We start from the raw sequence: 5513 nt of genomic DNA on the forward strand, positions 1-5513 counted from the left end.
GAGCTCAGGTTTCAGGACTCCAGCACAGTTGTCAGAGAATCAAACCTCATCTGCATTGGCTAATTTAGTGTGATTAATTCCACATAATCCAAAAAAGAACCTAGAAGTATAAAGTCTCAGTGTCTTTCTGTCTCCCAAGTGCAACCACAATGATGCAGCTGTCTCTCTCTGTGAATCAACACAAATGGACTAAGAACTGCATAACCAAGGGAGAGAAAATGTTGAGTATTTATAACAGTGAACCAATTAAATAAGGAGGAACTCACAAATAGAGAAAGCAGGCTATCTATCCAGTAAAACAAAATAAAACAAAGCATCAGGAGCACAACACTTTGAGCAGCTTTGATTTCAGGAGGAGTTCTATAGAGGAACTTGGAGCACTGCAAATGAAGAACCTGCTGGTGGTGTTTGTGGAGAACATACACTATGTAACCACTGGCCCCACCCATGATGAACTGAGAACCCACATCCCGTAGCACCATGCAGGTGAGAAAAATCCACTTTACTCTTTTACTCTCTGGTAGTAAATAGCAATAGTTCTTATTGTTACCAACCTGTGAAGAGTTGATGCTATTTGTGATGGAATGAAGTAAATTCATGGCTATCAATGAATTAAGACCCCACAAAAAGAGAAGCACAGGGAGGACACTCCATGCAGACCTGAGCCTCAGTTTCCTCCATGCAGAGTCTCCAGGACTGATAGTGATGGCCTGGACCACAGTGAGGAGACCACTGGTGCAGATGGTGAGGCCCCGGGCCATCCTCTCCATGTAGCACACGATCTTACAGCCTATGTCACTTAGGAAGTTTCTCACACCAAAAGCAGCTATTGCACTTGGCATTCCCTTGGAAAGAAGAATTATGATATTTGTAACAGTCAAATGGATGAGAATAAATTGTACAGATTTCTTCTCATTGCCTGAAATTATGGGTATGTAATTCAGAAAAACAAAGATGTTCCCCATAATACCAACTCCAGTTAGAAAGGAAAGGATTGTTCCCTTGACAATATAAGGCAGCATTTCTAATTTAATATGTAAAAATTTCAGCATATACCTTTCTGAAGAAAGCATCAGAAATGATCATGTATACATATCTGTAAAACATAAGATAGCAATTTTCTGAAGTGTATGAAAAAATTATGCTGTGTAAAGATGCAGATTTTTACTAAAAGGACTCAGCCTTTTGCTGTGGCACTCCCGTGGATTATTCTGGGTGCTGTCAAATGCTGATCCAAGGACTCCTACTCAAAGTTGTAAATTAGTAACACAGAGTCTTTTTAACTCCAAAACTAGAAGAAAAAAACCCCTACTTATTCAAATCCTTTTCATGGCATGGAGTAATGTCACTGAAATAATGTCATCATAATGTCTGACACACATTCTCTGATCAGGGAGAACCATGTTTGTGCTAAGCTTGCAGCCTGATTTCTGTGTCTTCTTTACCTCAACCAGTGAGGCTGTAGGAATGCTTTGTGGTTTTTTTTTTTTTTCAGCTGAAGCATGTGGGTTTACACACAAGTGTATGTGTGTATTTCACAACTTTTGCTCTTGTATAACTCGGAGTTCCAGTGTTACTTTGTTACAGAAATTTATGCCACACTATGTTCTTCACTTCCTACAGAAAACTAAAGGACTCATTGGGCTTCTTTGCAACGAAAGCATTTGAGAACACAAAGTAAGCAAAAGGAGGCTTGAGTGTAGGACAAGCTTCCACTGGGGAGACTTTTGCAGGATACCAGTAATGGTTTTGACCTTGCTGAGGAGCAGAAATATCTTTGCTACATGAAATCAGCATAGAAACCAGATCCCATGCTTACTGTCCAACTGAGGAGGAAGTACACAGCAAGACTGGCCTAGGTGAGCAGCACTGACTAGCAAGGCCAGAGTAGGAATTGAGCAAGCGCTCAGCCCGACGTTGGAATTTGTCAACAATCATTGTCATTAATGCATCTCAGCATTCTGTCAGGATTTTTCAGATGGTTTCCTGCTTATTTCTATATCTGGGTATTTGATCCAGGGCTTCTTCCTGCTCTCTCTTACTTTTCTCAAATTCCAAAGCTCTGAATAGACACCAGATGTCAGATGTTCATTAAGTGGCATCCTTTTCTCTTTGACTAAAGTCAAACATCAGAGAGGAAAAAGTGAATTCTAACCCAGCCTGACTTGAGAAACAATTTTATATGCCATTTTTAAAAACATGTATTACATTCAGATACATGTGGGATTTCTTGTTCGGTTGCAATAAGGTATGCTTTAGGAAGAATAGAGCATTAATCTCAGGCCCAGTTTTCTTAAGTAAAAGACTGAAATTAATGATCTTTGTTTCATACCTCTACGATAAAATTTCAAGAGTTTATTTCACATTATTGAAACTCAAGCAAGGCACTCCATTGTGAGTTCTCTAAAGATCAAGTTTAATTTTTATTGATAATAACAACCTATTAAACATAAACTGGAGGGGCCTCAGAGATGGCTCAATGGAATAAGCTCTTCCCTAGCCAGTGCAAGGGCCTGAGTTCAATCCCCTGTTCAAAAAAAAAAAAAAAAAACATAAGCTGGGGGCTAGCCACATAGCTCAGCTGATGAAAGCATCTGCTTAGAGAGGCACAGAGGCTGGGATTCATCCCATGTGCTAAACTGACCCCACTCCCAGGGCACAGTGAGACAGTGACTGAGATTGACGGTGGTGGTGCTAGCCTGTAATCCCAGCACTTGGGAGGCTGAAAACAGGAGAATCACTAAAAGTCCAATCTGTGTGGTGAGACCCTGCAGATCCTGTACTAAACACATTTAAAAATAAATAAACTAGATTGTAATAAACTAGTCAATTATGTATAGTGTGTGTTAAAATAAGGAGGCTTATTCCTATGGATAACCCACTATTACTATGGACTACTGGACTATATCAGAATATTTTTTCTGAGTTCAAGCACCTACAATATTTAAATGGCAATGGAATACCCATTTCAGACAAAACTAAACAAAAAAAGGGGGGATACAAATGAAGGACCATTTTGTATCTGTATTTACAAAATAGTTAGGATAGATATACAGATATTTTCTCTTAATTCAATCAATAAAAAGATTTCTGCTAATCTTTAAACAGGCTAATGTCTGGACAGGCTATCATGTCTGTGTCTTGTACTATGAATAACCACTAAGAAGACAATATGCAATGTATTAATTCTTCAAACTTCCTACTAATTGGGTTTGAAACTGTCTCATTGCTATTTGTTTCTCAATAAAATTATTTTTAAAAAATGAGGAGGCTTATATCTGCATAGAGAATAACCTCAACAGTAATGCATAAATTGAGTTTACAACACCATGAAAATTGGCTGCTAGTGCCCATTGAAGAACAGAATTGCACTAAAAATGAAACATTCACATTTCATAGAAAGCTGTGATTGTGATAGGTTCCTAGTGGAGGGACATCTGAGGAAGATATATATCAAAGGCTTCAATACCTTTCTGTTGGCTCCAGGGAAGCAAGGAGGAAACATACAAATTCCCACCCAGCAGCTCTCAGATGCCTTCAGATCCTGGACACAGAGCCAGCTGTGGCTTGGTATGTCTGGAATAAAGACTTCTCAAACTGCTGCCCTCCTCTGCACCTGAGGTGCTTGCATTTTAAAGATCTCTGAATGTGGATCCTAAAGCTCACAGATCTTCTGAACAACTCTTGTCTTAGCACAAGAGAGATAAGTTGTAGATTTCTGAGAGAACATCTAAAGACAACTTGCAGTGAGTGAATGTATGTTATGTGTACTCACCTTGCAAAGTGTGGTGCTGTCAATTCTTTGCTGAGTCCCTTTGGAAATGTTTCTACTGCTCCTGTTTTAAGGACTCCTGCGTCATATTTATGTGTTGTGGCTTGTTTAGCTCTTGGCTATTATAAATTCTCACGTGGCATTTAATTTTAATATTGTCACACTGTCAGCGATAAGGAAAAGCTTTACCATAGCACTCTCCCTGGTGTCCAGCTTTCCCTCTCCCGCTACAATTATACCTTTGTTTAGCTCAGAAGTTTTCTCTGGTTCAGTTCAGCCTTTATTATTTTAAGAGTAGATTGCACAGTGCAACAGTGAAGAGGCAGTCATGTTACTGTGTCTAGGGATCCCAGCCTTGCAGATGCCCAATTCATTCCTAAATTTCCACACTGTGAATCAGGATGGGGAATCTTAATCAAGAAAAAATTGCTTTTCTTTCCTTGCCAATGCACTGACCAGTGCTGATTTCTGTGCTCTCTAAGCACATCCCCACTATGCACCTCAGCAGGACCCAAGTCACCTTTCTGTATCAGTGTAAGAACATTTGGCCACTTATTCTCTTTGCCATGGGCATATTCAAAATGAATTTCACAACCTCCAGGAATATTTCTTTCTCCATGAATATTTCACCTGAAGTGAATCCCAAACCAGGTGGGCTCTTGATGGTAGTCAACCAATCCTATCCTGAAATCCTTATATTTGCAAACAGAGGAGTGAAAATTTTTTGCCTCAAATAAGAGAAGAGCCCTGTAGAACAAAATGCATTTTGTCTCCAGTTTTGAATAATAAAATCAACACAGAGTCACATGAATATGTTGTCAAATCCTAGACAAAGATAAATGAAAATGTAAGCATAAAATACTCTTCTAGACCATAAAATGGCATTTAGGTATTCTTCATTTTTGTGATCATTTATAGAAATTATTAGAAATTTTAATTTTTACCTAACCCTTGGAGATAGGTAGACATCTTTCCCAAGATAAATTATGTTTTTGCAATTTTATACCAAGAAATGCTTCCTTAACCCCTGGGGAACTCTTCAAAATGTACTTGGCTGGGGCAACATCCCTCACCCTCAGATTGCCAGAGTTATCATAGGTCTTCAGTTCCCTGGGTGCCGTGCTCCAAGTTGCAAATATTTCTGCCTTGTTATGTTAGGATAGCTGTATGTATTTGCTTTCTGATAAACATATGCATTTCTATATTACAACATTGTCTTTATCCACCTATGAGCTGATGGGTAACAACGATGCTTCCATAGTGCAGTTATTATCTGTACTACAATAAACATGCATGTGCAACATCTGCACAGCAACCGGACTAATTCTTCCAGGATATATGAGATGTGTAACAGGAACAAATTGGAGTTCTTCACTGAATTATGCAGCAACTTTACTAATTTACACATCTTCTTTAACCATTTCTCAGTTGCTAGTTATTTGATTTAATTCAACGAGTTAGTTACTATAAACTCTGTTTGCTATATAGATGGGTGCACATATATTGCTGTGGTATGAACTTTTTAATTCTTCTGGAAAGATACTCAGAAGTGGAATAGCTGGGTAAAATGGGACCACTAATCATAGTTTTCTGGGAAATCTCCATATTGCTCCCTAAAACAGTTGCGGCAGATGACACTCCAACAAACAATGGATAAAGGATCTTTTTCCCCATAACCCTGACACCATTTCTTACTGGTTGAGTTTTGATGATAGCCATTCTTTCTGAAGCGAGATATAAA

At 38.8% G+C, this 5513-nt stretch overlaps 1 pseudogene; it reads right to left on the minus strand.

Annotated features, from left to right (window-relative positions):
- Window positions 1–282: 282 nt before the first annotated feature.
- LOC101565580 lies at window positions 283–1022 on the minus strand (annotated as a pseudogene).
- Window positions 1023–5513: the final 4491 nt, after the last annotated feature.

This window comes from Octodon degus, unplaced genomic scaffold (assembly GCF_000260255.1).
Source record: "Octodon degus isolate 3935 unplaced genomic scaffold, OctDeg1.0 scaffold00023, whole genome shotgun sequence".
NCBI lineage: Eukaryota > Metazoa > Chordata > Mammalia > Rodentia > Octodontidae > Octodon > Octodon degus.